Genomic DNA, 9,999 nt, shown 5'->3' on the forward strand with positions numbered 1-9,999 from the left:
TAGTTTATAGTTTTATGTAACTTTTGCTTAAATAACAGTTTCCAGGCATTTTTACTGTCTAGGTAAGCTTCTGTTTCTTAATTTCATATCCAAAATGTGGGCCCCAGAATTTGATATACTATACCTTAAGTGGTTGGACTGGTGAATATTAGAATGGAACTAATCTCTCTCTGTCTGCATAATATATTTCTATTAATAGAACTTTTTTTTCCAACTTCCACTTTCATCCTTAAACCACAAGAAGGTGGGGCACCTGGGTGGCTCAGTCCATTAAGTGTGGGGTTCTTGGTTTCAGCTCAAGGTATAATCTCATGGGTCGTGGGGTCCAGCCCCACCTCGGACTCCATGCTCAGTGGGGAGCCTGCTTGAAGATTCTCACCCTCAGCCCCACCCCCTAAAATAAATAAATAAATCTTAAAAAAAAACAAAACACACACACAAGAGGGTGACTTCTGGTTAAGCTTGAATTCCACTGAAGGGTCCTACCTGCCACCCCTCAAAGAACTTCTGTCTAATATCTGTGTTTTAAATTGAAAATATAAATACAAAATTTTATATTTATTCTTTTATAAAAAGGTTTTATTTATTTATTTGACAGATTAAGAGAGAGAGAGCGCACACACACAAGTAGGCAGAGCAGGAGGCAGAGAGAGAGGGAGAAGCAGGCTCCCTCCTGAGCAGAGAGCCTGATGCAAGGCTCCGAAGGTGGACGCTTAACCGACTGAGCCACCCAGGAGCCCCTATACTTATTCTTAATAAACCTTATCTGCCTTGTTTTAGCTCAATATTCTAACCTAATTTCATGTACTTTTATTCTGATCCTGTCATCAAATATTTTAACAATCCTTCCTGCTTTGTAACATTGACGGAATGCTTTATATATCTTTAGAAATATCTTGACTTTTTAAAAAGTTAGATAGAATAAAGCTAATATATAATCCCATGGCATAGCCATAGAGCAGTTTCTCCAGGTTGACAACATTTAATTAATAAATACTCATGTTTTTTTGAGACAGTTGCTTAAATAACCTTTAGTCACATGCTTATAACATAATCTAGTGTCTATTTCTCCACCTTATCCATAATACTATGAAAACTTTGTTGAATGTAAACTAAAATAAAAACATACTATTTATAGAGCAGTCAACTTCACCTATTAGTCTAAAGACCCAAGCAGGATATAGTAAGTTGATTTATTTTTTACATGATGCCTTTTAGCAGGGATGGTAGTTCACTATTACTTTTGTATTCCTTAACAAATCATTCATTTAATAATCTGCTATGGAATTTTTATCTCAATATCGAACATATTGGTTTGATATGATATATTCCAGATTCTGTTATTTTTCTATTAAATAATCCATTTCCATTTATTTTTATTGCCCCAAGTATCATATTATTGTTTTTATTTTGTAGAATAACAAATGTGCAGGGGCACTTACCATGTGCTAAGCCCAGTGGTGATGCAATGTTGAACTAGACAGACAGATCCTTTTCCTCATGAAATTTGTATTAGAGGGAGTTCAATAGACAATAAGTGCATCACCTAATAAATAAAGAAAGGAAATCTAGAAGGAAGTAGAATTAGAAAGGAAAAGAATAGATTGTTATGATAGAGAATAATAGAGTTTTTCATAGATACAAGGTTAGGCAATGACTATCGAAGGGAGTCATATTTTAGATTAAAAGGGGCCAGCTGAGTGAAGAACCAGGAAAAGAAAATTTCTAGCAGAAAGAATAATACAAAGACCCTAAAGAGAAACGTTTTTTCTTTTCTTGAGTCAAATAGAGCTCCAGGTGGCTGAAGTGTGGGTTAAGCAGGAAAAGAGTGGCCTGAGAAGAAGTTGGAGACCTAGTCAGGAGTTCGATCACTCAAGGGATTGTAGGCTTCTGACAGGTGGATTAGATTTTACTGTGTAAATTGGAACTCCATTAATAGACTCTAAATGGGCAATGATATGATCACCATATCATTTCAAAGTGGCTATTCTGGCTGCTGTGAATGAAGAAGATTGATAGGATGCACAAGAACAAAAAGAGGAAGACCAATTAGAAAGATTTTTAATATTCCAAAGAAGATATAATGAATGAGTTACTTTAGTTCAGTTTGTCCAAGAGAAAACATGCATCAATTGCAAAATGCCTGAATTTCTACAAATAATTCATAAATATGCTGAATGATCAATATGCTGAGTGGTAAATTTGCCAAATTTACCTATTTACTGGAAGATGTTATTTATTCATAAAGTTTAGAGATATTTTGACTGAAATGGATGGTTTTAATAAGCTTTGAAAATTTCTGAAATGTTTTAGTCAAGGAATAAATTTATTTTAAATTTATTATGAGTAATTTCACTCTAGCAAGCCAAAAATCTAGTGTATTCCTGATTGTTTTACTATCCCTGGTTGGACATGAGACTGTCTTATGTATTTTAGTGACAAATCTTGGGCATATATTCAGTATTAGTACTTTAAAAAGAGTGAGTTTCTATCTTTCAATAAATTTAGAGTCACTAATTCATCAATAAGCTCAAACAAGTTAATATTTGAGAATTTCTTAAGGAATAAAATGTGAATCTCTCTTAAAATAGACATTTAAATAAATTTCACCAAAAAATTCACTGCAAAACAACTGTAGTAAGTAATATTTAGCAGTATTAAGACTATTATGAATCAACTCATCTTAAAGATTATTTTAAAATCCTGAAAATCTCTTGAAATCATCCATGCCCCACAATATGCTGAAAACTATATATTTAATATAGATGTGTTTGAGGGAACTTGCATTTTTATGAATTGTTTTTTAGGCAATTGATTTTACACTAATTTGTTTATTAAAAACAAACAAGGTTTTGGTGAATTGATCATTTAGCTGAAACACTGATAGTGGCAAGGGCAATTGAGAGGAGTGGGTATGATATTCTGGTTGGAAAGACTAACACATTTGATGCTAGGCTGGATTTGAGGGATGGAGGAAAGGAGAGATCAATGATTACTCCTACATTTTGGGGTTTGAAGACATGGTGAGTGTTAGCACTATTCTTTGAGAATAGGGAAATTTGGGCGTAAGCATGTTTGCTGCCAACGGGAAGGAATTTTTCCAAATCTGTATTTTTAATATACTTGGGATGCTAATATAACCACCATGTGAAGCTGTCAAGTGGATGGTACGATATACCAACCTGGACCTAACAGGAGAAGACTAGCATGGAGACAAAACTTTAGGAGTCATCAGAATATGGATGGCAATGGAAACCAAGGATGGGAGAAGAAAAACACACTAGGATTCACTACTGAAGTTCTCCAACACTTAGACTATGTATAGAAGTAATATAGATAGGAAAGGAGTCTGAAAGGAGTAGTCAGTGAGACGTGCTGCTAAAAGTAAGAAAAGAAAGTTTTCAAGAAGAGTAGAAATGTCGATTGTGTCCTATAAAACAGCAGTTTTATTCACGTCATCACATTTGACTCCCCACTTTCCTTTTTCTTTTTTTTTTACAGTTTCCAGTTCATTTTATTAGCATACTTTCTGTGCTTTGTTTTATAAATATGTATACACAGACATACATACACACATACTTGCATGCATTGTATACACACAGCATCTGTTTGTGTGATTATGTCTATTTTCCACTTCACTCTTTACCATGAACTTTTTAAAGACAGGCACCCTGTCAATCATCTTTATATGCTTAGCACAGTATCTGGAGAATACAAAGTACTCAGAAATATTTGTTGAATTGCATTATATTATTTCTAATAAGAACTTCATCTCAGTCACCATCAATATACAAATATAAATATTGATGAAACATGTAAGTTCATCATGCATTTTCTAGCCAAAACCACAAGTATATTTCAGTCCTTACTGGGCATTTTAATCTTCACACCTGAAAACCAAGTTAACTTTTTTGATCAAGCACACATTATGTATTTTCTGTTTATCTCTAAAGTTCTTTCTTTGACTTTTTATGAACATCTCTTGAAACTACACGGTTAAATCACAAATGCTGAGCTCAGAGCAGAAAATTTGCAAAAAGCCATGTCTGCTTGCTACACCAGCTACTGATCTGAAACTGCAAACCGCACCTGTAGTGCTAAAATTGATTTTACTCATCTTTGCATATGTCATCAAGATCAGCATGCATTTTGAACCATTACTTAAGATTTGTTATGAAATGTTGGAAGTTGCAGTCTGTGAAAATGATTGGTTTTCTGAAAAGCTTCTCTGCTCATTTGCACATAGACAAAGGCCATGTGTAAGCTCCTCAACAAAGCTATAAACCTGGCATTATGCCATTATATGAGCAAAAAACCTAGAGATCTGTTTATTCCTGAGATTGAAATATTCACTGAAACAACATAAATGGGAATGAGTTCCATTCTGTGAGCTCACACAATAAGATAATAGAGAATGTAGCCTAGTATATGTGAGAAAAATATAAAAAAAACCAAAATGGAATGGGAACGAGTCTTCAGAAACAGTAAGCATAATCCAGAGGATATGTGTTTAAACTGACCTTAAAAGTAAATCTACATGCAATAGATTTTCTAGCATTTCAAACTCATTTTTCAGGGTTAGTTCATTATAAAACCACAGAATATCAGCATGAAGATGAAGCTTAAGAGGTCTTACCTGACTCAAAGGGGGAAGGCCATAGGATATCAGGCAATACTGGGGGAAAAGGGTGAGAACAGCTGCGTTCATGTCAACTTACATTGTTTTTCTACCAAATCACATGTTTCTCAAAGAAGAGATGAAAGCTCTCATCCCAATCTGGTTTAGGACGTTGAATGTTTCCAATAAATATGATTGCAAAAATATGATTGCTAGATGATAATCTGCTTTTAATTATACTCAAAATTAAAGTAACAGCAAAAAACTCCTTTTTATATGGCTTTGTCATATATTTATGACTAGTAATAGCAGCATATCAACCTAGTATTAAAATTGGTCTTCGTTGCCTAATTACACACTGGGATAAATGAGAAAGGAGTGCCAGTGGCATATTGTTGAGAATTCAAAAATTAGCATTTGAAATTGGTCAACCATAAAGAGCACCATTTCACATGTAATTTTTTTTTTTTAATATTTGGGTTGTTGATGTTTATTCCTCATCATTTCCTATGACTTTTGCAAAACAAAAGGAGAGGTTCATTCAAAGTGGGCAAAATGAAACCAACTTTTTGTTTGTTATCTTTAAAGTATGAATCACCTACAATAACTCCATTAGCACTAATGGAAATTTGCATGTAATAAATCCTTTTGGTGCCTGGAGAATATACCACAGCTCTTTTAAACTGTCTGGTGCTTTTACCCTTGGGTCTCTCAGAAGTGGTGAGCCATCAGATATAGTGTTCCTGGAAAGGAATAGGAAGATAATTAGAGTATCTCCAATTTTCTGTCTTTGCATGTAACAGTCTTTTTTTTGCCCCCAGAAGCACATGCATACATATCTTAATACTCCCACACAACTACAGAAGGGCTCAGGAAAAAATATACTGAATCACATTAAGGAGACTATGGTTATTACTTTTGAGAATCTTATAAGAATTTTCTATATTTTGTATAATTACAGTTAGTTATAAAAGGGATTAGAGAATGTTATGTAAACCTTTAAGGACATATCGTCTGCTTAACTTTAAAAGGACCAATTGCTTCCTTAACTTAAAAATGGAAAAAAATCTACCAAGATAAAAGTCATACTTTAGTGTATCCATCACTTGGAGTGTTTGCTATTGTGTCTGAGTGTGCCTCTCAGATTGGCAGTTAGGGTTTCTACATATGAATTTTGGAAGACACAATTCAGTCCCTAACAGATGTGATCCAACTAATCTGGAACCTCTTTCTGACCAAAATTCAGAAGTTTCCGGAATTAATCAGCTCTTTTCTATTTATTTATTTATTTATTTATTTATTTATTTATTTATTTGCGAGAGCACAAGCAGGGGGAGTGGCAGGCAGAGGGAGAATCAGGCTCCTGCTCAGCAGGGAGCCTGATGTGGGACTCGATCCCAGAACCCTGAGATCATGACATGAGCTGAAGGCAGATGCTTAACCAGCTGAGCCACCCAAGCATCCCAATCAGCTCTCTTCTATATGACTTGTTAAGTAAAACTCTGGATAAAAGAAAGACTACCAATTAAAATGTTTTTATAAAAATATTCTGTTGCCTTAGGCCGACTGATGACCAACCTAATTCATCTTTAGTTAAAACATACAAAATTATTGATTTGTATCAATTCTGATATAAATGGTAAATCAATAACAGCAATAATAGATTGCATACATTTAAATAGTAATTATATGTTAAGTAGGGATAGTGGTAGTTAACTTTCAAGTATTTATAATTGAGTCTTTAGCAAAACAGTCAGATAAGAAAAGTCTATGATATGAAGTTATATTTCCCTAATATGAATAATGCATTCTCCCCTACTAGGGATTAGTGTTTACCATATCCCCTTTAAAAGTATCGTGCAGTGGAAAACTCTTCTATATTAATATGTCAATTCAAATTCATCTGTAATTTTTAATAGCTATTTTAACATTTACTTTTTAATAAAGCTATTTCTTTCCCAATAAACCAGATAATTAAAGGGCTTAAAAATAAACAAGCTAGAAAATACTTATTTTAACGGGCATTCCATTTGTACATGAATTTCTTTTAAATATGTTTAATTACAATAAAATGATATTTAAATGCACTAGTAAAGCTTGCTAACAAATCTTTTTGTAGAAAAGTCAGTATTCAAAGTGAATATTCTACAGAGTATATGGTTTGTAATTCCAGTGGCCATGGTAGTTTTCTAGTAGCAAAAATTATTTTTAAAATAATACTTAATACTATAAACATATATGCAAAGAAAGTTATAAAGGAAAACAACAAAATTCATAACCCCACTACTGTGGCAATTCATATTGATTTGTTAAAATGAAAGTAAAAATTCCATAAAATTAGAAAATTTAACAAATAACAAGTAAAACCCCCATCTCAAACCTGCACATATTTTCTCTTCCAACCATAGCCTTTTAAAAAATTTCTTATGTTATCTTACATTTTATTACACGTAGAAGTGTATTAATTTGAGCCATATAAAACTGTTCATTGTTGACCAGCAATTTTATGACTCAAACTAATACATGTGATTTTATATCTTGTTTTTTAATCTAATAATATATTTGAGTACTTTTTATATTAGAAAATATACTTTAGATTAAGTATTATCATACATATATAATAAATTTAATTTGACTGATGCTCTTTTGGTGAAAATTTATGCATCTTTTTGCTATTGCAACCTTTATAGATATATCTTGATATATGTACGCACATATATTTATAGTTAAACACCTAATAGTGCAACTATTGTATCAAAATGATGCATATTTAAAATTTTTATAGGTACCCTTAAATTACTCCTCAGAATTGCTCCCCCCATAGCACACACACAACTTTGTCAGAACCAGGTGTTACTTATGATTGATAAAAGTTAGTATCTCATTTATTTAGTTGCGAGTTGAACATTTTTTCATATGTATTCATTTATCATTTGTGTTCCTATTTCTCTTTCGGTAGATTGCCTATACATATGCTTGGTTCCTTTTTATTTTCTTATTGATTTGTAAAACACTGATTTTCATATCTCCTTGTACACTCCTTATAAGACAATTGGTGCTTTATTTACCATATATCTTGTAATTTTGCTGAGTTTGTTTACTAAAATCACATATAAATTTATCCAGCTTTTCCTTTTAGAAATCTTGGGTTATTTTTACATTCAAATCCTTGATCTATCTGGAATTTATTTTGATATAAAAGTGAAGATGACATTTAACTTTATATTTTTTTTCTGAAAAGTCTGTTGTCACTATTGTAAATGACCCATCATTCCTGTTAGCATGCATCTCACCAAATTTTCTCATTGTTTTACATGGATTTCTTAACAATCTTGGATTTCCGAAAGAAATATATCACAAGTAATGATAATTTTAGCAGATTAAACACTGGCCACATTGAAAAAGAAATTTGAGAGTTAAAAAAAATACTAATTCCATGATAATGGTTGAATTATCTAGAGCAGAAAATTTATAAAAGGTATAGGTCCAAAGATTAACCTTTGTAAAGTATCAAATATCAGTTTATATTTAATATTGGAGAAGGTAAGAAAAACAATTAAAGTAGAAGTTTCTCTCACAGGAATTGGAAGAGAACCATGGGAGCATATTGTTGCCTAAGTCAGAGAACTTAAAAAAGTGAAAATTGAGACAAAAAAAACCTCTAAAATTAGTGAGAAAAGCAATTTGGACTCAGTTACATGCACAAAATTAACATTAGAGATCAAAGAGGGAATAGTATGAGTAGAGGATATCTCAGTTTGCAGATTATTCTTTCTAGAAGTTGGAGATGCCAAGGAGAAACACAGCGGAAACCATTTCTAAATCAAAGATGTTTTTAATCTGAATCAGGATTTGTGCAATTTTAAAGGCAAAAGAGAAGCGATGAGAGGCAGTGGGCGAATGAGAAAGTGTGAGAGCTAGAATATCCTTCAGAAGTCAGGAAGGATTAAAAACTGTGGTATCACTGTAATTTTGAGGAAAATAGGAGCAGCTAAGGACAGAATGCCAAACTAAAAGATGTTCTGTTCCACGAAGTTAGGCTTGGCATTTGGGAAACTCTAAAACAACTAATCTAAAAATTAGTTGAATGACATCTAAACATTTAAATATGAATGTAAATTAATATTCTAACAAAGTCCAAAGATGTCAGTATTACTTAGTAATATCCATAACTTTCTGGGAAAGATAACAGAAAGTTAAGAGAAAACATTTGAAGTATTGCAAATGGGGATTTAAGCAAAATTAAGGGCAAAATTTGAACATATAGATGCTGTAGTAACCCCAGAGGAGAGTGCCAGTTAACTTAAACTGATGTATATGAAATTCTTCCTCTGATGAAATTTTTAAAACACCAAATTGTAAAGATTAAGAGCATTAAATTTGTTATCTGTTAGGTATCTGTTATGTATTTATAGGCTGATAAATCATAGATTTTAATAAAATTCCTTTTATCCGTAAATATATTCACCTATACTTATCAGAACATTTTTATATTCTTTGTGAGCAGCAATGGCTTTATTTCTTCCCAGTGTGTGTGTGTGTGTGTACGTCACATATATATAGGTCATACACACACACATATATATACATATAAGCAAATAAAAAATATATATGCCCATATTATACATACATGTATACAAATATACATATATACATATGTATACACAAATATAAGCAAATAAAAATCGATCATGAAATTGTCCCAAAAAGGTCTTTTGGAAAACGCATTTTCCAAAATTATGTAACATTTATCTTTTATCCAGAATAAACTTAAACATTAATGTTGGCTCTCAAGTAATCATGGCAAAGCAATTTTAAATAAATCTTTCTTTTTTTGCAATCTTTGAATAAACAAGTTTTCCTTTAGTTTATATTAGGTGATATTTATTTTACTTTGATTAGATTGAAAACTGATTTTATTGCTCTATTTCCTGAACACTTCAAAGTAATTTTCAGAGTCTAATTGAACAAACACATCTTATTAGTCTTTCCCTGAGATGTAATAATTTAAACAATCTTATTTGTACTTAAATACAAAGGAAAATTGAATCCAGAAGGGAAATATAGCAAGACAAAGGGCCACTGTATTTTAAGAATTATTTTTCCCAAAATCTGACTGGTATTTAATTAGATAAGGAAGAAAACAAGACAATGAGGAACTTAGGAGCATTATCCCTTGCACTTGGCAATACTTGCCATAACATTAAGCTATTTCCTGAATTAAAATTGCGGTTGCTTTCAATTCTCCATAGATGAATATAAAGTCTCCGTTTTGAGAGACCACTTGGTCTTATTATAGTTTATGAATCCCTTGAAAGAAACCATGAGAAAATAGGTAACTTTGACATATCCAGTATATGAACTATTTATCCTTTTATAAT

This window comes from Phoca vitulina, unplaced genomic scaffold (genome assembly GCF_004348235.1).
Source record: "Phoca vitulina isolate PV1807 unplaced genomic scaffold, GSC_HSeal_1.0 scaffold11, whole genome shotgun sequence".
NCBI classification, from domain to species: domain Eukaryota; kingdom Metazoa; phylum Chordata; class Mammalia; order Carnivora; family Phocidae; genus Phoca; species Phoca vitulina.